We start from the raw sequence: 26,234 nt of genomic DNA, 5'->3' as shown, positions 1-26,234 counted from the left end.
CATAGCTTGATAGAGTACAAATTAGACAGGTGCTGGCGTGTATGTTTATGCTATGTGTGTTTCTGTGTGTGTCTGTGTGTATCCGTGTGTGCTGGAGCTGGAGAGATAGCCTGGTCTGTAATCTAAGCATTTGGAAACTCTCATTCTGGTGGAGGAACAGTAGCAGAGTTTCAAACACAGCAAGTGTTGCCACATTTCCATTTGAGGAGAGCCAGGTCAACCTGGGGCCACCACCTGTGGTCTGTGGATTAGACACTGTCGGGCAAAGTTCACTAAATTGACGGCCAGGGACTCCTAGACTCCAGCTCTGCCCTTGCCTTCTTTGCAGTTCACCCAAGTTCACTGAGTGTCTTAGCTTCCTAGGGCTGCTGTAACGAAGTTCCACAAAGTGGGTGGCTTGTAAGAACAGACATTTATTGCTTCACAGTTCTAGAGGCTGGGAGTCCAAGATTAGGGTGTCGGCCATGTTGATTTCCTTCTGAGGGCTCTGGGGAAGAGCCTGCTCTATGTCTTTTGTCTAGCTTCTGGTGATAGTGATCCTTGGTGATCCTTGGCTTGTAGATCACTCCATTCTCTGCCTCTACCTTTATATGGTCATAGTCTATGTGGCCTCTTGTATAAGGACGCCACTCAGATGGATTAGCAAGTCCCCTACTCCAATACGACCTCATGTTAACTGACCCTATTTCCAAACAAGTTCAGGTTCACAGGTGCCAATGGTTAAAAAAAAAAAAAAAAAAAACCCGTGGTGGTTGATTCCAAGTCACTGTGACCCTATAGGACAGAGTGGAGCTTCCCCGTAGGGTTTCCAAGGAGCAGCTGGTAGATTCAAACTTGCTATCTTTTGGTTAATAGCCAAGTTCTTAACCACTTGCCACCAGGGATCCAATGGTTAGGACTTCAAAACACATTATCTTTTGGGGGACTCAATTCAATCCATAATGCTGAGCTTCACTTTCCTCTTCTGTAAAACGGGACAAACCAGAACTACCTCCAAGGGATGTAACAGACAGCGTTCCCCACGAAAGAGAAGGCACATTTCAAATAACCTAAATAAATAAATAAATAATAACCATTGCTGTTGAGTGGATTCCAACTCCTAGTGACCCTATAGGACAGAGTAGAACTGCCCCACAGGGTTTCCAAGGAGCAGCTGGTGGATTCAAACTGCTGACCTTCTGGTTAGCAGCTGAGCTTTTAGCCACCGACCATTCCATAAAGGGGCTATTCACCAAGATGGCGATGGGTGTAGGGAAGCCACTGAGGATGGTGCAGCACCCCTGGGATAGCAACAGTCAGGAGCTATTTCCACCCCAGCCTGAAAGAGCGAAGTAGGAAGGAATTGCTGGTACCTGGAGAGAGAGCTAAGTGTAGAGGGCCTCCTAGCAAGAGATGCTGAGGCCTTTGGCCAAGGTGAGAAGCCAGCCTCAGCAATCCTGCGAGGAGGAAGATGGGGGAATAAATATTCCATCCTCTCTCTTGCCCAGCCCTCCTATCTCCTGCTGGGGCTCCCTATTGGCTGAACCAAACCAGAAGCTAGAAGTCAAGGGAGACTATGATGCGGCCCACAAAGACAGCTTCCTGGGGTATACAACAGAGGGATAAGGGTGGAGAGAGGATGCAAAGAGGCAGATGAACACTATCAAGCACAGCTGTGCTGAAGATTTAATGAGAGAGTGGTGTTCAGAAGCCAGCACGTTCCTGACACATGCATCAGGTGCTAAAGGGAAGGCCTCTCTGCTTCCTCACCCCTGCCATCTCTGACCTTGACCAACACCCCAGACAGAGTACCCAGTTGGAAGCACCTGGGGTCAGACCCCTTAGGGACCAAGTGGCCAATCCTGGCTGCTGCACAGACACGGGACATGGCTTCACTAGGAACTGGGCAAGTTGTAGCCAGGGACCGCTGGGAATCTGAAATTCCAGCTGTGTGTAGCTGCGAGCTGTTCAAATCAAGGGGCTGACATTTAACATGCAGCCGCTTCCTGTGATGGATAAATATTAAACACAGCACGACAGACAGGACTAAGTAAATATCTATTAGTCTCTGAGCTGTAGTCTGCAGGCACAAGGAGACGATGTCCTAATTGTTCGCCCTTCTGGTAATATTAAATAATCATCTCGCCAGACCTCAGCCAGGAAGAGCAGTTGCCTCACTTGGTTGTTTCTCACTCTCTTTTAATTATATTAAGTTGAATAATATTTAGTTTTTTTGAAGACAGGAAAAAAAAAATAACATAGGGAAAACTAAGCATTTCTAAGACAGGGAGCGAAGGCCCCGAGATCGGAGGGTGCCTGTTTGAGAAATAGGAAAGAGACTAGTGTGGTTAGGGGAGAAGCAAGTAAAAGAGAAATAGACTATACTACTAGGGAGGTAATAGGGGGTTGAGTGCAGAACCTAGAGACTTAGTAAGACGGGGAACAGAGGGTCCCCCAAATCTGCAAACAAAGTAACAAGAAATGGGCCAGGGCGCAGAAACAAAGCCATTCCCCAGAACAACGGGGCAGGGTATCTAAAAATAACCCACAAGCTTCTTTAAAGTTGCCTTTCAGAAGCAGCTGGAGGAGACCAGGCCCAGGGACATGCGCCGAACATCCACCTGTGACCGCTGTGTGACCTTCCACCAGGGGCAGTGAAGGACTGCAGCCCCAGCCGGGGAATCGAACCCTGGGGAGCGGGAGAATGCGCAAGCACAAAACCACATAATAAGTCCTGCTATGAGCTTATATGAACCCCAGAGGCCTCCAGGACAGGAGCCATCTTGGAAAGCAGCTTCCACACACCTTATTTAACATATCCCCACCTGTGTCTATGAATAAACATGAATCTTTTCCCGCCCAAGAACTTTTAAAAACTTGGGCCATCTTTTGTTCTGTGAGATGAGGGTAAGCATTGCTCTAGGCCCTCCTCGTCTCCGCTTGCAAGCCTCTTCAATAAAGCTTTGTTTGTGTGGAAAACTGAGTGCCTTACCTGCTCATTCTCGACCAGTGAAAGGTACGAACTTTATTCCGGCAACATTTCCAGGACCTGCCTTCAAAGACAAGAATATAAGGTAAAACCGCCAAGAGACGTTGTTGTTGTTGCTGTGCTTGTTGTTGGGTGGGGTCAAGTCAATTCTGACTCATAGAGATCCCATGTGACAGAGTAGGCTGTGATCTTTACGGAAGCAGATCGTCAAATCTTCTCTCCCATGGAGCTGCCACATTGGTTCAAACCACCAGCCTTTCAGTTAGCAGCCAAGTGCTTAACTGTTTGCACCACCAGGATTCCTTGCCAAGAAACTTTAGAGATGGTCTTCTTCGACTTATCACCCTATAAAAAACCAAATCCATTGCCGTCAAGTCAATTCTGACTCATAGAGACCCTATAGGACAGAGTGGAACTGTCCCATCGAGTTTTTAAGGAGCGCCTGGTGGATTTGAACTGCCAACCTTTTGGTTAGCAGCTGTGGCTCTTAACCACTATGCCACCAAAGTTTTCTATCACCTTATAGGTATTTAAAAATTTATGTATGAGGGCCAAGGATGCAAAAAATGACCCACGAGGCCAAGCCTAGCAATCTAGGCCTTCTTGTTCTTTTCCATCAACACTGAAAAGTCTGATTATATAAACAGACACCCCCCCCACACATATACACACATACACGTGTACACACATACATACCTTGGCAACAAGCTACAGTGTGCAGAATAAGCACTGTTATGGATTGAACTGTGTTCCCCAGAAGGAAATGTGGAAGTCCTAACCCCTGTACCTGTAAATATGACCCTGTTTGGAAATAGGGGTTTCTACTGTTATGTTACTGAGGTCATACCAGAGTAGAGTGGGTCCTAAACCTAATTGCTTCTGACTGGTGTCTTATAAAAAGAGCAGAAGAGACACAAGCATCTACACATGGAGAAGGCAGATGCCAAGTGAGGACTGTCTACAAGTAATGAATGCCAGGGATCGCCGGCAGATGTCAGAAACTAGGAGAGAGGCCCACAGAAATTTGACACTGCTGAGACCCTGATTTGGACTTTTAGCCTCCAGAACTGTGAGGAAATAAGTGTCTGTTCTGTAAAGCCACCCCCTAGTGATATGTCTTGCTACAGCAGCCCTAGGTAACTGAGACGAGCACCATGTGTTTAGTCAACCCATGTGTGTTCACTAAGCACCTACTATGAGAGAGACTGTCTCCTAGGCCCTGAGCTGGAAAACCACGCAGTGGCTCACTGCCTGTATTAGTTAGCTACTACTGCATGACAGATGGAGGCATTGGTGGCTCAATGCTAGAATTCTTGCCTTCAGGTAGGAGACCTAGGTTCAATTCCCAGTCAATGCACCTCACATACAGCTACTACTGGTCTGTCGGTTTGTCATGCTGTGGTAGTTTGCAAGCTGCTATGATGCTGGAGGCTATGCCACTGGTATTTCAAATACCAGCAGCGACACCCATGATGGACAGATTTCAGTGGAGCTTCCAGACTAAGCCAGACTAGCAAGAAAGGCTACTTCCAAAAATCAGCCAATGAAAGCCCTATGTATCACAATGGAACATTTATCCAGTTTGCAACTGATCATGGCGATAGTGCAGGACTGGGTAGTGTTTCGTTCCATTGTGCATGGGGTAACTATGAATCAGGGCCATCTTGACAGCAACTAACGACAAGTATCAAGTAACCATAAATTTGGCTTAAGACAACACACATTCATTAGCTCACAGTTTCTGCAAGACAGGAGTCCAGGCACAGCTTTATTGTGGGTCTTTTGCTTCTTGGTCTCTCATGAGGCTGCAACCAAGGTGTTGTCGTGGACTGTGGTCTCATCTTCAGGCTTGACAGGGAAAAGACCTACTTCCAAACTCAAGTGATGGTCGAAAGAACTTCGTTTCTTGAAGGCTGTAGGAATAAGGGCCTCAGTTTCTTGCTGGCTGTTGACTTAAGGCTGCTCTGAGTTCCTTGCCACCACATGGGTTTCTCCATAGGACAACACACAACATGGCCACTTGTTTCATCAAAGCCAGCGATGGAGAGAGTTTCCTAGAAAGATGAGCATCACAATCCTATGTGACAGCTATGGATATGACATCCCACCACTTTTACCATATTCTGTTGGTTAGAAGCAAGTCACAGTTCTCACCCTCACTCAAGAGGTACGAGTACTAGAAGGTGGGGGTCTAGGGGGCCACCCTAAAATTCGTTCAGCACATTGCACAATGGAGCTTACATTCCAGTGGGGAAGGCAGACAACTCACAAGTCCCAGTAACCCAAGTAGAGGAAGAAAATCATTGTGGGGACAACTCATTGGCCAGAGCATGCCACATAGGTGATCCAGAGTCAGGGTGGTGGGTGCTACAAGGTCACAGGGTAACTCACCTCTCTGAGCCTCAGTTTCCCATTATTGAGGATAATGCCTAGCTGCCAAGGTCATTGAGACCAATGACTTGCACCATGCATGGCACATTGGAGTTGGATATACTCAACAACTGGTACCAGATAGCATTGTTATTGTTTCCACTGCCCCCTCCCCCTTTTCCTGGCTCTTCTAGAACAAAACCATGGACGCAACTCATCCAGGACCCAAGCTTCTGCTTAGCACATGGCAGCCATTGTTTTCCCTCAGACCCTCTTCTAAATTTTAGGTTACAGGTTGGATTGAGGATTCAAGGTATTAGAATAGAAGAATATGAGTAGCACTGTCTGCTTCCTGCTTGTGTATCCAGGTTTTCTGCCCTCCGGCCCCACCCCATCCCATGGACTTCACTGTGCAGTGCCTCCACCTGCTCACTGAGGCCGCCCAAGCCACCTTACAGATTGGGAGTAGGGTGGTCAGGCAGCCCACACTTGGGTGAAACCAGGCTTGCATTCATCCACGAATGTACACGTTCGTTCCTTCGATAAGCATTAGCTCAGCACTTACTGTGTGTAGACGGTGCACTGGGCATGTGGGTCTCAGTGCAGAATGGTCAGTCCCAGAGCCTACCCTCAGAAACCGAGCACACTAAATACTATGATGGCCTTAATGACAGCTCTTTACTAAACATTACTACAAGCACTGTCCATGTATTTTCTAATTTCCTTCTCTGCCATTTGCCCACTCTTCTCCAGATCCCTACCTTGGCTGCAAGCAGGGCTGGGACCTCCAAGAGAGGAGAGGGCTTTTTCCAAAGGACAGAGGTGGCAAGGGACAGCCACATGAGTCACCTCCCTGTGTGGAACTATGTGAACAGATAGGCATGGATAGGAAGGAGAGGCTAAGAGTCCCATAGTGACTTCTCACTGGGAGGGGCACTTCTCAGCTCTACACACCCACTGTGACCCCAGCAGGCTGGTGCAGAGGCTCTGGGATCTGGGCAGTGGCCTGTTGTCACTTGTGAGTTCTTCTGTGCTGGACGGTTGCAACAATAACTTCGTGGGTGAGAGGTTGCAACCATAATTTCATGGGTGAGAATCAGCATAACATTGATGCCTAGAAGGCAGAGATCAATCGTAACCCTGCTTCCCCACTTCTCCGGTTCTGACACCAGCCCTCCCACAAGGCATTCTCTCGCTCTGTCCCTAGCCATCTGGTCTAGGCCAGACCTTACAAGTTAAGGGGACACTGTCCTTGGTTCCTTGATTTGCTAGAACAACTCACAGAACTTATGGAGGATATTTTACTTATGACGACTGGTTTCGTTAGAGTAAAATGATATGGATCAGGGATATCATAGGAAGAGATACACAGGCAAGGTTAGAGAAGATTCCCAGCATGGAGCTGCCATGTCTCAGAGAGAGCACGTCACCCTCCCTTTGCCAACCAGAAAACTCTCTCAGCCTTCGTGTCTGGGTTTTCATTGGCCAGTCTTGCATGGTGGAAATCATGCCTCCTGAGGCTAGTTGATATGGGCCTCTCAGGTGAGTCTGTTCTGTTCTGGCCAGGCACCCACTGTCAGCATAAATCTTCAGATGTGCTCTGGAAGTCCCAGACCAAGGCACCCAGGTACTCCAAGGTTATTTCTTCAGAGCCAAGGACAAAAGTCACCTTACTTTGGGTAAAACCAAAACCCAACCCGTTGCCGTCAAGTAGATGCTGACTCACAGCGACCCTATAGGACAGAGTAGAACTGCCCCATAGGGTTTCCAAGGAGTGGCTGGTGAATTTGAACTGCCGACCTCCTGGTTAGCAGATGAATGCTTAACCACTGCACCACCAAAACTAGGTCCTTAACCCCATAATGGTACACGATGTCATTTTTCACTTAGGGATATTGAGCCAAACACTGGGAACTCCCTCTCTCTGCCAGGCCTCAGGAAGCAGAGGTAGGTAGAAGAGTGTCCAGCCCCACTGAGAAGAAGCCAGGTGTGTGAACTGGTCATTACAATGCAGAATGACGTAGATGATGATGAACATCTAGAGTGTCCACTCGTGGGCCCATTTTGTAGAAAAGGAAGCTGCGATGCAAAAAGTTAAGAAACATGTTTTCATTCCCATAGTAAGCATGAGGTAGGATGGGGAGCTTGAACTCAGATCTCCCTGATGTGACAGGTCAAGACCTTGAACCACCAGAAATAGTTGCCTTGGAGTGAGTCTGACTCATGGCACCCCATGTGTGCCAGAGTAGAATCGTGCTCCAAAGGGTTTTCGGAAGGTGCCTCTGGTAGACTCGAACCACCAACCTTTTGGTTAGCAGCTGAGTGTGTTAACTAACCATTGCACAGCCCAGGGACTCCAATGAGTGAGCCCCACTGTCTCCCACGTATGTGGCAAGTGTAGCTGGGTCTTGGAAGAGTGAGAAGGAATTTGCGTCGTCCCACGCTCAAGTGGATTCAAGTTGTCAGGAGCAAGGTTCTATGATCACGTTTACTTCTTAAATTCTTCTTTATTTCATTGGTTTTGACATATCTATTCACCTGTGACCACAATCAAGACAACAAACATATCAGTTACCCCCCCCCCAAAATATCCTTGTGTCCTTTTGTGATTCCCTCCCTCCCTCCACTTCCCATCCCCGCTCCCCAACTCCAGGCAACACTGGTCTGCTTTCTGTCACTGTAGATCAGTTAGCCTTTTCTAGATTTTATAATGAATGCAATCATACACCATGTAATCTTTCATGTCTCTCTTCTTTCATGCAGCATGATGCCTTTGAGACTCATCCATACTGTGGCATGTATCAATAGTTCCTGCCTTTTTATTGCTAAGTAATATTCCATTGTGTTCCATTGTGTTCCATGTACAGATGACCACAGCCTCTTAGCCCATTCACCTGCTGATGGGCATTTATATTGCTTGCAGTTTTGGCTGTTACAGATACAGCTGACATGAACACTGGTGTACAGTCTTTGTATGGGCATGTGTTTTCAATTACCTTGAGTAAGTTCCTAGGAGTGGAATGGCTGGATCAAATGGTAGGTATATGTTTAAATATTTTAAAAACTGCATACTGTTTTCCAAACAGAACCATTACCTTCCCAACAGCCATGTATACAATTTCTAGTTTCTCCATGTCCTTGCCAACACCTGGCATGAAGAGTCTTAAATTTGGGAACTTTCGTTTAAAAATTTTTTTTTAATTTTGGATTTTAATTTGCGTTTTTTTAATGATAACTGATGTTCAACATCTTTTCATGTGCTCATTTGCCATCTGTATATCTTCTCTGGCAAAATATCTGTTCAAGATTTTTGCCAATATTTTTTATTAAACTTTTATTTTGAGATAATTGAGATAATGGTAGCATCAATTTTGAGCACTCAGTTGTTGGCCATTTTTTAGTTGGGTTGTTTGCTTTCTTATTATTGAATTTTGAGAGTTCTTTTTATATTCTAGATAAAAGTACTTTGTCAGATATGTGATATGCAAATATTTTCTCCCTGGCTGTTTTTTTCTGTCAAAAAGCAGAAATTCTTAATTTTGGTCAAGCCCAGTTGATCAATATTTTCTTTTATGAACTGTGATGGTGGTGGTGTATCAAAGAATCTTTTGCCTAACTCAGAGTCACAAAGATTTTCTGGTATATTTCCTTCTAGAAGTTTCATAGTTTTAGGTTTTACATTTTGGTCTTTGATCAAGTTTGACTTAATTTTTGTATATGGTATGAGGTATCAATATTTTTTTTTCATATGGATATCCAATTGCTCTAGCATCATTCGTTGGAACACTGTACTTTCTCCACTGAATTGCATATGCACCTTTGTCAAAAACCAATTGTTTGGGTCTGTTTCTGGACTCTCTATTCTGTTCCATTGCTTCGTTTGTCTATCTTTTTGCCAATCTCACACTGTCTCATTTACCGTAGGTTTATAATAACTCTTGAAATCCAATAGTGTAAGTCTTCTTCCAGATTTGTTCTTATTTTTCAAAGTTGTTTTGGCTATTCTAAGTCCTTTATTTTCCTTATGGATTTTAAAGTCTCCTTGCAATTTCTACCCAAAAAAAGCCTGCTGGGATTTTGAGTGGGATTATGTTGAATCTATAGATTAATTTAGGGAAAATTGGCATCTGGACAATATTGAGTCTTTTGATCCATGAATGCAGTATATCTTTCCATTTATTTAGATTTTTAAAAAATTTCTTTCAACAATGTTTTGTGGTTTACAATATACAGATCTTTTCCAGATTTATCCCTGTTTCTTATTTTCTCATGCTATGCCAAGCAGCAATGTTTCTTTTTCTTTTCTTTTTTTTCCAGTTGTGCTGACCTCCCCTTTATTGTGTGTTGTCTTTCCTTTCACCCAAAGTGGTTCTTATCTACTATCTAATTAGTGAATACCCCTCTCCTACCCTCCCTCCCTCCCCCGTCTCGTAACCACAAAAGAATGTTTTCTTCTCAGTTTAAACTATTTCTCAAGTTCTTATAATAGTGCCCTCATACAATATTTGTCCTTTTGCAACTGTTAATATAATAATAATATATAATAAATGTTGGAGAGGCTATGGAGAGATTGGAACACTTCCACACTGCTGGTGGGAATGTCAAATGGTACAACCACTTGGGAAATCGATTTGGCGCTTCCTTAAAAAGCTAGAAATAGAACTACCATATGACCCAGCAATCCCACTCCTGGGAATATATCCTACAGAAATAAGAGCCTTTACACGAACAGATATATGCACACCCATGTTTATTGCAGCACTGTTTACAATAGCAAAAAGATGGAAGCAACCAAGGTGCCCATCAATGGATGAATGGATAAATAAATTATGGTATATTCACACAATGGAATACTACACATCGATAAAGAACAGTGAGGAATCTGTGAAACATTTCATAACATGGAGGAAACTGGAAGGCATTATGCTGAGCAGTGTTTCTTTTTAATTCCAGTTTCATACTGTTCATTACTAGTATATAGAAGTACAATTGGTTTTGTATACTGATCCTGTATCCTGCAACATTGCTAAGCTTGCTTATCAGTTCTAGTACCTCTTGTATAGATAGTATATGATTTTCTACATAGGCAATTGTGTGGTCAATAAAGATAGTTTCACTTGCGTTTCAATCTTGATGCTTTTTATTTCTTTTCCTTGTCTTATTATACAGGTTAGAACCTGGAAAACAATTTTGAATAGAAGTGCTGATATTAAATATTCTTGCCTTCCTCCTAAAATTAAAGGAAAAATATTCACTATTTCATCATTCAGGATGATAATTGGAGGTTTTTCATAGATGCCCTTTATCAAGTGGAGTAAGTTCCTTCCTATTCTTAGTTTTATTGGGAATAGGTGGTGAATTCTGTCCAGTGCTCATTCTGTGAGTACGGAGGTGATTATATGGTATCTTTTTTTTTTTTTTTTTTACTTTGTTAATATGGTGAATTACACTGATTTTTGAACTTTAAACCAAGCTTGCATTCCTGGGATAAACCCCATGTGGTCTTGATGTATTATCCTACCTATATGTTGCTGGATTCAATTTGCTAAAATTTTGTTAAGAATTTTTGCATGTACTTTCATGAGGGATATTTGGACCATACTTTTACGCAAATAATACACACCTGCTATGTTTGTTTGAACACGCTCTCCCCTCCCCGCACCCCAAGGTATTTCATAAGGGCCACTATGCCAATTTTTTTTTTATATGTTAAGGTATAAGAAAAAAATTAGTATGGCACACTTATAAGAATACCTTGTTGAGGGAGGGAATGGTTGGCAAATAAATGTAGAAGGCATGTGTTATTTGTGAAAAAATGGGGTAATTTTCTTCTCTGAAATTAGTGTTTTTTCCTAATTCGAGTATCAAAGTTATTCTAGCTTCATAGAATAGTTATGAATTTATATTATTTCTTTCTTAAATATATGGTATAATTCATCAGTGAAGCCATCTGGACATGAAGTTTTCTTTATGGGAATATTTTTAACTAAAAATTTAAATTCAATTTAAATACAGGATTACCTAGGTTACCTTTTCCAGTCTTGAGAGAGCTTTGGTAGTTTGTATCTTTAAAGGAATTTGTCCATTCCATCTACCTTGTTGATTTAATTGACATGAAGTTTTTCATAATCTTCCTTATCCTTTTAATACATGTAGTGATGTCACCTTTCTCATTCCCAATATTGATAATTTATCTTCTCTCCTCGTCATCAGTATGCTAGAGTTTTTTTTCACCCCAACTCTATTGATTTCTTAAAGAATCTGCTTTCGTGCCCATCTGTTTTCTCTATTATTTTTCTCTTTTCTATTTCTTCGATTTGAGAGCTTTGTTCTTTCCCAATATGGCACTTAGTGCTATAAATTTCCATCTATATTCCCCTATATATACCTCACAAATTTTGTTATGTTATGTTTGAATTTTGATTCAGTTGAGAATAATTTCCAATCTGCCCTTTGATTTCTTCTCTGATCCATGGATTATTTATTAGTGTGCTTCTTGTTTTCTAAATATTTTACATGTTCTAGATATCACTTTGTTACTGATATCTAATTTAGTTCCATTTTGCTCGGAATATCCTTTGAATGATTTGAACTATCTTAAACTTACTGTTTAATAACCCAGAATATGGGCTACCTTGGTGAATGTTCTGTGTGCACCTAAGAAACAAATATATTTTCTTCTGTTGTTGAGTGGGGTGTCTATAGGCCAATATGGTAAAGTTGAGTATTTTCCAAGCCTTGTATATTCTTACTAATTTTCTGTCTACATGTCTTATTAATTATTGAAAGAGGCATGCTGAAATTTCCAACTATAATTGGGGATTTATCTATTCTCACAGTTTTATCTGCTGTTGATTTATGCATTTTGAAGATCTGTTATTTGGTGCATAAATGCTGAAGATTGTTATGTTCTCTTGATGAATCGCCCCCTTGATCATTATGAAATGACACTTTTTCTCCTTGATAACATTCTTTGTTTTAAATGTTACTTTCTTTAATATTAGTATAGCCACACCAACTTTCTTTAATTAGTATTGTTGTTGTTGTTAGGTACCCCAAGTCAGTTCCGGCTTATAGCTACCCTATATACGAAAGAAGGAAACATCGCCCCATCCTGCCCCATCCTCAAAATTGTTGTTAATTCCGAGCCTGTTGTTGCATCCACTGTGTCAGTTCATCTCGTTGAGGGCCTTCCTCCTGATAACATCCGAAGTACATGAGATGAAGTCTCATCGTCCTCACTTCCAAGGAGCATTCTGGCTGTACTTCTTCCAAAACAGATTTGTTCATTCTTCTAGAGGTCCATGGTATATTCAGTATTCTTCACCAACACCATAATTCAAAGGCATCAGTTCTTTTTCAGTCTTCCTTACGCGTTGTGCAGCTTTCACGTGCATGTGAGGCAACTGAAAACACCTTGGCTTGGTTCACGTGCACCTTGGTCCTCAAGATGATGTCTTTTCATTAGTGTTAGAACACTGTATTTTTTAATACTTTGACTTTTAACCTATTTGGGTTTTTATATTTAAAGTAAGTTTCTTGAAGGTAGCATATAGGTGGGTTTTGTTATTTTATCCAATCCGACAATCTCTTTTTAATTGAGTGTTTAAATGATATATATTTAATATGGTTAATGATATGCTTGGGTTTAAATCTATCCTTTTACCAGCTTACTACGTATTGTCCATTTTTCTCATCCATTCTTTATTTTTTCTTTATGTCACCTCTCTTTTGGATTACTGGATTATTATTTAATATGGATTTTATGAACTGTTGACTGTTAGTGAGTTATGATTCATTTGATCTGTTTTGTTGGCTTTTGTGCCATTATAGTGGCTGCTAGAGTGTTTATAGTATACACCTTTAATTTATTACAATCTACCTTTAAATGATACTAAACCACTTCATATGCTGTACAGGAACCTTTCGACAACATATTTCCATTTATCCCCTTTCGGCATTTATGCTGTCGAAGCCACACGTATGCTTCCGTGTATGCTATAAGCCCCACGATGCATTATTATTACCTTTGCTTTAAACTGTCAATTATTGCTCTAAAAGACTTAAAATTATTTTACATTGATCTATTTGGTGACTGTTTGCTGGGCTTATCACTGCTTCCTACACCTATGTTCCCCTCTGGTATTATTTTTCTTCAGCCTGAAAAACTTTCCTTCTACAGATCTTTACAACAATCTTTATTTCCCTTTTGTTTTTGAAAGATGTTTTCCCAGGATATAGAATTCTAGTTTAACAAGTTGTTTTTTCCCCCCCGCTTTGTCTTCCGAACTTTAAAGGAGCTGCTACATTGTCTTCCGTCTTTCATTGCTTCTGACAAGAAGTCTGCTGTAGTCTTTAAATCGTTTTTTCCTCCATATGTAAAGTTTCTTTCTTTTTTCCCTTCCTCTAACTGCTTTTAAGATTTTATCACTGGTTTTAGGCATTTTATTTTTATTTACCTTAGAGTGGATTCTGTATGTTTCTTACACTTAGAGTTTTTGAGCTTCTTGAATCTAAGGGTTTTTCATTTTCACCAAATTTGGAAATTTTTCAGTGAAGGTGTCTTCAAATTTATTTATTTATTCATTTTTGGTTCCCCTCCTTTCCTTCCTACTAATCACTCGCTGCTTGCGATTGTCTCACAGCTTAGTAATACTCTGTTCAATATTTTATCTTTTTTTCTGCGTCTTTGATTTGGATAATGTCTCTTGTTATGTCTCCAAGTTCACTAATCTTTTCTCCTGCAATGTGTAATCTGCTGTTAATGCCATTCAGTGTATTTTTCATCTCAGATGCTGTGGTTTTCATTTCTAGAATTTTGTGTCTTTTTTTTCTTTTTTTCTGTCTTTCATGTCCCTTCTCAATGTGTTCAGTCTTTCCTCTAGATTCTTGAATATATGGAATATAGTTGTAAAAACTGTTTTAATATCTTTGTCATTTCAATTGATTGATTTTCTCCTTATTATGGATTGTGTTTTCCTGTTTCTCTGGTAATATCTTGATTGCACGCCAGCATTGTGAATTTTACCCTTTTGAGTTCTGGATATTTTTGTATTTCTATAAAAAATGCTTAAACTTTGTTTAGGGATGCCGTTAAATTACTCGGAAATGATTTGACCCTTTGAGATCTTCATTTTGGAAACTCTGGTGGCGTAGTGGTTAAATGTAACAGCTGCTAACCAAGAGGTCGGCTGTTCGAATCCACCAGGTGCTCCTTGGAAACTGTATGGGGCAGTTCTACTCTGTCCTATAGGGTTGCTATGAGTCAGAATTGACTTGACGGCAACGGGTTTTGGTACTGAGGCAAAAAAGGAGCCCTGTGGTGCTATGGTTAAGTGCTTGGTTGCTTACCGGAAGGTTGGTGGTTTGAACCTACCCAGAAACTCTGTGGGAGAAACAGACCTGGGGATCTGCTCCCATAAAGATTACAGCCTAGAAAACCCTGTAGCGCAGTTCTACTCTGTCAAATTGGGTCTGTATGTGTTGGAATAGGCTTGATGGCACACGGCAACAGCTAAGACAAAGAAGGAGCCCCGGTGGTGCAGTGGTTAAGCACTCAGTTGCTAACCAAAAGATCGGCGGTTCAAACCCACTAGCCGTTCCATGGGAGAAAGATGTGGCAGTCTGCTTCTGTAAAGATTACAGCCTTGGAACCCTATGGGGCAATTCTACTCTCTTCTATAGGGTCACTATGGATTGGGATCCACTCAAGGGCAATGGATTTGATTTGTTGTTTGTTTGTTTGTTTTGACTGAGGCAAAACTTTTCTGAGAATCCCCACCTGATAAGACAGAAGTTATTCCTGAATATTGTTCTGTGTAATCTTTTCGGGTATTTCTCCCTTATCTCAGGTGGATTGCTCATAAGCATATGCTGATAAGTACTCTGCCAAATACTGGTGTGTACCTGTGGCAAATCTCTAGAGCTCTTTTTCTGTGTAATTCTCTCCTCTCTCCTCTCTGCAAACTCTAGCTGCCTTGGTCTCCCTGGATACCCAGCTTCTCTTCAACTCAGGAAGAACACCACAATGTATCTGGGTTCCCCTCTCTCTATGCCGTGGCCTGGAATCTCTTTCTAGTAGTAAGCTGGAGGAATTGTAGGAATCCCCTCATTTAGTGGCCATTTTTCTGGGATTACTGTTCTTGGTTACCTGATGCTCAATGGCTTGAAAACGACTGCTTTGCATATTTTATTTGTTGTTTTAATTTTCTCAGGTGGGAAGGTAAATCCAGGCCCTGTTATCCTATCCAAGCCAGAAAGAAGCAAAAGTCCATATATAGGCAAGTTTTGATGAAAGAAAGAATATGAAGAGGGGCTCTGAAATTGGGGGTATCTATGTATTTATTCTGTATCGTTGTTTTGTTGTTCTTGTTCTTGTTCTTGCTCTTGTTCTTGTTAGCTGCCATCAAGTCAGCTCCAATTCATGGGGACCCTATGTACAACAGAACGAAACTTGCCTGGCTGTGCACCATCTTCATGATCATTGTATACCTGAGTCCATTATTGCAGCCACTGTGTATTTTGAGTCCCTTCCAACCTAGGGGGCTCATCTTCCAGCACTGTCTCAGACAATATTCTCTGTGATTCACAGGGTTTTCCTTAGCTAATTTTGGAAATAGATCACCAGGTTTTTCTTCCTAGCCTGTCTTAACCTGGATGCTCCACTGAAACCTATCCACCATGGGTGACCCTGCTGATACTTGAAGTACCAGTGGCATAGCTTCCAGCATCATAGCAACATGCAAGCCACCTTAGTGCAAAACTGACAGATGGATGGTGGTGTTCTATACCAGGTCCTCCAATCTACCCTTCACGTGGACCATCTCATGGGACTTTCTTTCCAACACACAGTGGTGGTGATACTATACTTGTTTTACAGAGCAGGTAACTAAGGTTCCAGGACTTTGAAGGAGCTGTCCAAGGTGAAAGAGCAGGGATTTGAGTATAGGTCTGCTTCATTCCACTTGCCCTCCTATCTCGCCATCTTGCTTGTTCACGCAACAGCTAGATTGGATGAATGAATAAATGAAGTGAGTGATAGGATGAGATGAGTGAATGAATGCATGGGTTTAGCATGCCTTATGGGTCTCTCCATTTCTCACAAGTAGCCAAAAACACCAGTGCCAAAGGAAACATGTAGATAATCTTGACCCATTTGGGAGACTCAAGGAAGGCGAAGAATTCACCTAACGCCACACAGCTGGGCAGCTGCTCTGTTTACCACATCAGGAATCAGCCCTGAAAAACACTCTTCTCCTCTTGTGTTTTGTTTTTTTTTTTCTCAATTGAGGTTAATAAAGCAAGACCAGCATTCCAATAATACATGTATATATAGCTAATATTTAGCTTTAAAGGCATATTCAAGTATGTCTCCTTCACCTGGGCTTGCAAACAGTCGGGTTTTATTGGGACAAATCAGGCTTGAGTGCATGGTGGAGCTGTGGATAAGGGGAAAGAGATCAGGGCTAACAAAGAGAAATAAAGCAGAGATGCTCGGGTAGGCTGTGTCGAGGCTTATTTAGAAAACTTTCTCAGTCCCCTTCCCTCTGCCACTGGTAACTTAATCTTGAGGGCTCATATCCTAGACTCATTCTGGGCTACTCACACTCTGTCCAACCTGCTGGGACTGTTTTCTTTAGAGACCCGTTCAGAAGCAAAACCATTTAAAAGGACTTGCATTAGGGGCCTTTAGGTTCAGGCTGAAAGGGAATACAATCCAATCTGGCTTCCAACAGTGTATTAATTAAGACTCTTTCTGTTATAACTTATAAAAACTCAATTCAAATTACTTTAATAAATATAAATGTATGTACACACACATATATGTTATATGTACATATATACATATTTTACATTATATATACATATATATAGTATAAGGAAACCCTGGTGGCATAGTGGTTAAGTGCTATGGCTGCTAACCAAAGGGTCAGCAGTTCGAATCCGCCAGGCACTCCTTGGAAACTCTATGGGGCAGTTCTACTCTATCCTATAGGGTCACTATGAGTCGGAATCGACCCAATGGCACTGGATTTGGTTTTTGGTATATAATATAAAATATGTATACATATTTTTGTTGATTTAATTACGTCCCCCCCAAAATGTGTGCTGAAATCCTGGCCCTTGTACCTGTGGAAAGGTCCATGGGTGGCACAAATTGTTTGCATTTGATGACTACCCTGAAGGAAACCCTGGTGGCATAGTGGTTAAGAGCTACTGTTGCTAACCAAAAGGTCAGCACTTTGAATCCACCAGGCACTCCTTGGAAACCCTATGGGGCTGTTCTACTCTGTCCTACAGGATAGCTATGAGTCTGAATCGACTCAACGGCAACTGGTTTGGTTTTTGGTTTTTACTACCCTAAAAGTTGGCAGTTTGAACCCACCTAGCAGCACCTTGAAAGAAAGGCCTGGAAATCTGCTTTCATAAAGATTACCCTATGGAGCAGTTCTATTGCATAACACATGGTGTCACCACGGGTAGAAATCAATGGCAACAGGTTTGGTTTTTAATTTTATGGTAGCTGTGCATATGGTCCTATTTGTAAATAGGGTTTTCTTTTGTTATGTTAATTAGGTCATGCCAGCGTAGCATGGGTCCTCAACCGCATCACTTCTGAGTTATACAAACAGCAGAAGAGACACAGAGACTCACAGACAGGGGAAGATGGAGGACATGTGAGAACCTATTTACAAACAAAGGAATGCCAAGGATCACTTGCAGACACCAGGAACTAGGAGAGAAGCTCACAGAAGGAGTCCACACAGCCAAGACCCTGAGTGGGAGTTTTAGCCTCCAGAACTGTGAGAAAATTAATTTATGTTCTTTAAAGCCACCCACTTGTGGTATTTCTATTATGGCAGCACTAGGTAGCAAAGATATAGATATGGATGGATATAGATATAAAAAAATATAGGTATACCAAAAACCAAACCCATTGCCGTCGAGTCGATTCTGACTCATAGCAACCCTATAAGACAGAGTAGAACTGTCCCATAGGGTTTCCAAGGAGCACCTGGTGGATTCGAACTGCCGACCTTTTGGTTAGCAGCCAAGCTCTTAATCATTCCACCATCAAGGCTTCTATATAGGTATAGATAGATATATAAAATTTGTTTATAGAACTGGGAATTCTGGGGGGCAGGGGAGGGAGGTGGACTACTTTCAGACACAACTGAATCCAGCTGTTTTTGTTCCTTTTTTAAAATAGCATTGTTATTGCTGTGGTCACATTAGAAAAACTAAAAAAATACATATTAAACAGTGGCAAAAACATAAAAGTCATCCAAAACCTGTCATCCAGAGATCATCAACCTTTTGCTATTTTTGTTTTGTTTTGTTTTTAAACATCCTTAAGATTAGCAGGTAATTAAATACTGTAAATCCTGGTGTTTGCCTTTTTTTCTAATTCTAAAATCAATAACCACTCATGGTCAAACATTTGGGAAACAGAGAAAAGTATGGTGTGAAAATAATCCAAATCCAACCAGCAAAGAGATTGTTTTTATTGACTTTGTGGGACTTGTTTTTTAACTTTTCCCCGCCTTTGCGTGTGTGTGTGTGTGTGTGTGTGATAGAGAGAGAGAGATATTCAAACTAAGGTAACGCTAACATTGGATCAGTAATGGATCCCAGGCGGAAGGCAGCAGTTTGAAGAGTTTGATGTCACCTAATATCACCTAATACCTACCACTAAGGAGCCCTGGTGGTGCAGCGGTTAAGTGGTAGGCTGCTAATTGAAAGGTCGGTGGTTCGAACCCACGAGCCACTCTGTGGGAGAAAGATGTGGCAGTCTGCTTCTGTAAAGATTTACAGCCTTGGAACCCCGATGGGGCAGTTCTACTCTGTCCTATAGGGTCACTATGAGCCACAGTGACTTGATGGCAATGGGTTTAATACTATCACCGGGCAAATGATTCACCTTTCTCAATGAAAAACAAGTCTGATGAGTCAGATCATTCAAAGCCAGTTCTAAATACTTAGAAACTAATTCCTTCAGTTTCTGAGTAGTAAAAGTGCTCTGGCACTGCTCTCTAAAGCTCTGACTTTGTGGACACAGGACAGGCCCTTTGGTTTCATACTTCTCTATCTTCCCATGAAGGCCCCACCACCACCCACGTAAAGTATTCCACCATGGCTGGCAAGTGGTGAGACAGAATGGTTGTGTTGTAAATAAGTGGTCATCGGTATGGCCAGGTAGCAGGACTTTGGGGTTAAGTAGAACTTTCGAACCCTAGTCTGTGTTGCATTCACAACCAGCAACAGTCCAGAAACCTCACTGACCCTAGGCTTCTTTACTGGCACCATTAAAGAAATAATTGAGCCTTGGTTGTGTTTTATTTGAAAGGTAAACAAATACTTCATACTTTCAAGGGTTGTATTTGGACAAATTTGGCTTGGGGATACAGTTGGAGCTAAGGCCAGGAAAGCCTCGGACCATTCTTTTAAGGACTGTTGGGAAAGAGCGTGTTTAAGATCTGGATACATGACCGCTTCCCACTGGGCACATAAGAGCTGCTTCTAGGGTATACTCAGACACAGCCTTAAATGGCCCTGACCCATGGAATGAGATCGCCCTTCCACAAATCCCTTTCAATTTTTCTGATTAGATCTTTCTTGGTACTACTCTGTTTTTAACACCTCTCTAGCACTTTCTAATCTCCCCTTTTTTAGCAGCAAGTGGTCTTCAAACACAGAACTTTCAGCAAGAATTGGTGTGTGGCCAGCTACATGTAATAGTGTATTATTATAGTATTTCGCCTAATCTGAGGTGCCATTCATTTTTGAAAGACACACCTTTTTTTTCCCCCCACCACTCAGAAAGAAAAAAAAAATTCAATTAATCGTAAAAGACTATGCATTATAAGCTAAGGAGCCATGGTGGTGCAATGGTTATCCATTCAGCTGCTAACCAAAAGGTTGGCAGTTCAAACCCACTCAGCATCTCCACAGGGGAAGAACCTAGCTATCTGTTCCCGTAATGATTACAGCCAAGAAAACCCTATGGGGCAGTTCTCCTGTGTCACCTGGGGTTACTATGAGTCAAAAATTGACTCAATAGCACCTAACCACAACTTTCAGTGTAAGTTATATTCAATTTCAAAGTTACTAAAATACAAATTTTAAAAAAAAGAAACAAATGTGCAAAAACTAACCAAAAACAAAAAATACATCCTATTAATGGTGAAATTCAGTCATTTTTTAAAATCGTTTTTATATTTATGGTTGCCTCCTATTTATGGCTAGTAATAAGATTCCATGGAACCATTTCATCTACAATTGTTACAGACATTAGCTTTTGAAATAATATGTGTAAAGAAATCAAGTGGATTGGCTTAAAAAAAAAAGTTTAAGCAAATTATGGCAGAAATGTTACAGATGCCACAAGGTATTTATGAATGACTTGTGACCTACTTGAAGAGTCTCCTGTAACGGGAAAGACCCTAAATAACCATTTTGTTCATTTCCACCTTTCTGTCATATGGAGAAACTGAGGCCTAGAAAAAGAGAGGAATGTAATGTAATTTCACTGAGTTTGGGCAGAATCTCCAGACTCCAACTGAACTGTGCATTACCAACTAGGTGCTCCAACCCAGCGTAGAAGTCAATCATGCAGTGTGTCCCTCAGTGGTGTCTTTTCTTCTCTCTTTCCTTCCCAGGACTAGATTCTCAGCCACATTGTTCGCTACATTGTTTTGGTGAAATCTCTTCTTGGGTCTAAACTAAGAAAGTCATTCTCAAGTTCGAATTTTGACTTATTTATTTGTTTACTGGAATACATCTTCAAGTAATTTTTTCAAGAAAGGTATATGACAGTATGGTTTTTCAAATCCTTAAATGCGTAAGAATGGTTTCTTGTGTTATCTTTATACATTAAAAACAGTTTGGCTGGGTATAAAATTCTCAGTCACAACTTTTATTCTTTTAACATTCCACTTTTTGGCATTTATTGTTGCAGAGGAGAAATCTTAGTCATTTGAAGGTAAAATTATCTTTTTAACATTTGATTTCTCTTGTCTAGGTTCTTATAGGATTTTAGATTTAACATTGGGATTCAAAATTCAGAATTCATCTAGTTATGGTAGTCTTTTCATAATTTTTTTTTTGTTTAAAGGGGTGAGGCATTTCAAGATATGCTCTCAAGATATTTTAAACTCTGGGATGTTTCTTTCTATTGTATCTGTCATTTCTATTGTACCTTTCTATTATACCACTTGTGGTATAATAATTAAAATTTCTCCTATAAAACCACTAGGGTTATGCCTGGCATCCACTAAGTGCTCAACAACTTTTAATTCTCTTTCCTATGTCCTCACAGTCATTCCCTATGATGTTTGGAATTCTTATTTGGATAAAGTTTATATTTATTCTTACATTGGTGTTGCCTGTGATTATTTTCACTAGATCCCTAGTATTAGGTCCACAATAAGACACTTCATGGTCTGCCTGGAACACAAGACACTTCCACTTCAGTGAAGAGGCCTTTGAGAGCTGACCTGAAACACCAGGAAAACACCAGACTTGCTTCTCACACCAACTAAGGCCAGACTCTCATGAAATGTTTTGAGAATGAAAATATGCTTTCTGAATTTTCCGTGGCTGAGAAGGCACGAAAACTCTGCGACTGATGAATCTGTTCTTTTGACAAGTGCAATTAGGCTTGCTAAGCAACGTAAACAGGATAAAAGGGTATCTCTTAAGAGAGGAAGAACTTTTTTCAAGCAGTTATTAAAGACCCATCTACAAATTACTTATATGTCAATTATAAATCAAGTATTCTAGACACACCCATTGATAAATGATTTTTGTGCAAATTAAAAATCTCTTAGGAGTGCTCATTCACAAAACGATCTGTGCATGGATTACAAATCAAACATCTTGCATATATGCATAGACAACTGGTATATGTGCTAATTACAAAAGACACTTTAGGCACACTCATTTACAAATTAAATATGTGCTCATTTCTCACTGAGTGGTTTGTAAAATTCTATGCTCTGATACTTTATGCTAATTACACAGCAAATAATTTTAAACATACATTTGCAAATAATCCATGTGCTAATTACATAACACTTTAAAAACACTAATATGCAGATGATTTATGTACTAATGACATACCAAATACCTTTGAAACACCCAACTAAAAATGATTTATGTGTAATTACACACCAGACACTTCAGGAACACACATGTGTAAATGATTTATGTGCTAATTACACCAACATTTAATTTCAAAAATGTCTAACAACAAATTACTTGTATGTTAATCACAAATCCAAACATTTACTTGCAACTGATTTATGTACTAATTATTAGCTGATCTTATATGTTTCCTTTAAAGGCCCACTGTCATCAGTAGAGTGACAGTTTTCTTATGGTTGGAACTCATTGTGAATATAAATAAAATGCAAAGGTTTTTAGGGCCCTCTCTTTATCCTCCCCACCTCCCCCAATCCTGACAGATTATTGCAGTCTGATTATGTTTAGGGGTGCTGTGAACCTTAGAAGTCATGTCTTCTTAGAGTAGGCTCAGCACATATTACCTGGAGCAAGAATATACTTTCATTCGTGTGGAGCATTCAGAAGAAATCAATAAATATAGATGCTAATTAGCCACTCAGTCTATGTAGCAATCTTTCACATTCAAGTGGATCATTGCTGCCCTCAATTTTTGTTGTTATGTTGTTAGCTGCCATCGAGTTGGCTGGGCAACCCCATGCGGAACAAAACAATGACTGGTCTTTTTCCATCCCTGTGACCATTTGCAGATCAGATTATTGCCAATCGTAGGGTTTTCGTCGGTTGGTTTTGGAAGTAGACTGTCAAGTCTTTCTTCCTAGTCCATCTCAGTCTGGAATCTCTGCTGAAATCTGTTCAGCAACACATAAGCCTCTACCAATAGACAGGTGGTACACTGGCCAGGCCAGGAATAGAACCCAGGTCTTCCACATGGAAGGAGATAATTCTACCGCTGAACCACCAATGCTCTCGTCCTCAATGTACTTCTACATAAACTTCATTATTTTGTCTACCAAGACCACTCCAAACCCTTTGCCACTGAAGAGATTCTGACTCACAGCAACCGTATAGGACAGATTAAAACTGCCCCATAGGGTTTCAAAAGCTGTGATCTTTACCGAAGCAGACTGCCACGTCTTTCTTCTGTGGAGCAGCTGGTGGGTTCAAACTGCCAACCTTTTGGTTAACAGCTGAACACTTAACCACTGTGCCGTCAGGACTCCTTACCAAGAGCACTGCTACTTCCTTATGCCCTCTCTGGCACATGATAGCCGACAAAAGGTTTTCACATCCATTATCTTATTGGATTTGCATCTCCTAAAAAAGGGAAGAATCCAGAATACAGATTAGAATTCTCAATTTTGCAAATGGGGAAACTGAGGCTGCAGGTAGCAAAGCAGTATGTCTTTTGCCAGACCTGGCTCCAGAGTTTGCCAACCTCCACAACTAACACTCCTTCTACCGCCTGGTCTCCAGTAGGCATTTCCTCCACAGGGGACCTCAAACTCTGTCATCCTCCCAGAAGCCACCAGAACCAAAGTTCCAACTGTGCCCATAGGCCCCGACGTCTCCTGCTGCGTCAGCTTCCCCTTGAGCTCGTGGCTTCCTCAGGTCCCTGGCCTCTCCCTCCACACCATGCTGGCATTCCGAACTAGGTTGCCCCCTGCCCACCCCCCCACACACATGTTTCTCACCTCTTTAAGAGTGAAAATGTATATCCCAGAGATTGCAGCTTAATTGACTGATTAATAACAGAAAACCTAATTGAATGCTCCCAGCTTGTATGTACAATGTCTTAAGTTAGAGCCTTGGGAATAAACGCACAGTGGGAAGTCTGAACTGCAGCGCAAGCACTAGCACTTTCAATTTAAGAGTCAATCTCATTATACAAGAAGCTGTTCCCTTTCCCCCTCTGGAAAAGCTGGAGCTTTCTCTCCCCAGACTCCCCTTGTACCAGCATCCTGCAGCTTGGGCCTGTCTGTGGAAGATGCAAATGTAAGAGCGGGTCTCTCTCCTTCTCCTTCCTTCTCTCTCTCTCTCTCTCTCTCTCTCTCTCAGTTGCTCTTTCCATAACTTGCTCTCTCACTCTATCTCCCTCCCTCCTCTTTATTATTTGTTCTCCCCACTGCATATCTGAGCAGCTCAGTAAATATTCATGAGACGCCATTGTGAGGGCTATGAGGGGCACAGACGTAAGCCCTCCGAGGTGATGTATAATTTGGCACTGCCAGCGCCAGGGGGTGGGGGGGTGGGGGGGTGAGGGAGGTGGTTAGATGCCTCCAGTCAGGCCTCCAGCTATAGCCTGCTTCTTTCAGATTTCTCCTTCAGGGCTGCCTGGCGGGAAGTCTGGTGCTCAGAGAGCTGGGCTGAGTGTGATGTGGGAAGGCTCCCTGGACCCCAGTCTGGTCCTCCTGACTGGCTAGCCAAAGCATCTCAGAGACAGGGCAGGGCCTTCTGGGCATATCCGGTTGAATCTCCTCTAGGCCTCTCCATCTCATCTCAGACTCATCATCTTGTACCTCTGTCCAACCCCTTGGTCCCCTTTAGCCTTCCCCATCTGGTAGAATGCCACCAAGACAAACCGAAGATCTAGGACATGTCCTTGACTCCTCTCTTTCCTTCACACACTGCCCTATCCGTCTTCAACTCCTCCTATTGTTCTGAGCCCCGAACACCACATCCCCATGCCCGTGTTTCCTTCTCTTTCCTGAACCTCCACCCTAGCCTTCAGCGAGTCTCCCTGCACCAGGCATTTATAACACAGAGCGGTCCATGCAGTGATGGTCATCACAGAGGTCACAAGGGCCAATCAGCACAGCCCAAGATGTCAGGAGGAGGGGGCTTTTGAGCCAAGACTTAGGGGTGAACATATGGTGACTGGATGAAGTCTATGTGTTAAAGCACTCTCCAAGTCAGCTCTAGAAAGTGCTCTCAGCTCTTGCTCCTCAACGTGTGGTCCTTGGGTGGTAGATCTATGTTACCTGGGACATTCTTAGAAATGCAGAACCGTGGCTCCACCTACACCTGCTGCATCTGAATCTGCATGTTAACAAGATCCCCTGGGAGAGCACATTCATGCTGGCAAAGGGCTGGTCTAGATGTTTCAGAAGGAAGTGGGGAGCCAGGAGAAGTGGGGAACAAGGAGGTCCCCTCTAGAGGGACTGAATGCCCGTCTACCCTAGCAGCAAACACTTGTCAGCATCCAGCCCAGGATCCCAGCTTGATCCCCACTAAGCCTGGGCAGCCAGGTCTCAGAGAACAATGTATCCACACTCACCTCCCTGACCCAGCTGTCCTCCCCTTAGCAGGTGTGTGAGCCTGTGTTCTGGGCAATTAGAGTAGCTGACTGGAAAATGGGCTGTGTACCTTCAACAAAGAAAGACTTCTCTCTCTGAGGCCTTGGACGAAGCAGACTTCCAGGGCAGCTAATTGCCTGATAGGTAGTGAGGCTCTCACCTACTGGGCCTTTTAGCTCAGTTAATAAAGCAATTTGCCTGCCCTTTTGTCCTTCTCTTGTTGTGATTTCTTGGCTGACATGGGTTTTACCAAATGGGAAAGTTATACAAAGCCTGTTTAATCCAAGGTTTAGTGATAGGAGCGGAGGGAGAGAAGGACTTGTGCCCCTCCCCAGGTCCTTACCAGGTCAGGGCCAAGGCCACTGCAGAGCCGGACACCTGGGAAGAGGTGTAGGGCCCTGCTCTCAGGTGCCTAGATCCCCACGGGGTGTGTGTCTTGGGCTCCAACCCAGGCTCTGACACTTGCTAGCTGAGTACACTTAGCAAGTTACTTAACTTGTCTGTGCTCCAGCTTCCTCTTCTGTGAAGGGAAAAATGACACATACTTTGTGGGTTATCCTAAGAACTAATTTAAATAA

The sequence above is a fragment of the Loxodonta africana genome, chromosome 19, assembly GCF_030014295.1.
Source record: "Loxodonta africana isolate mLoxAfr1 chromosome 19, mLoxAfr1.hap2, whole genome shotgun sequence".
Lineage (NCBI taxonomy): Eukaryota > Metazoa > Chordata > Mammalia > Proboscidea > Elephantidae > Loxodonta > Loxodonta africana.
This window is presented reverse-complemented; position numbering follows the sequence as displayed.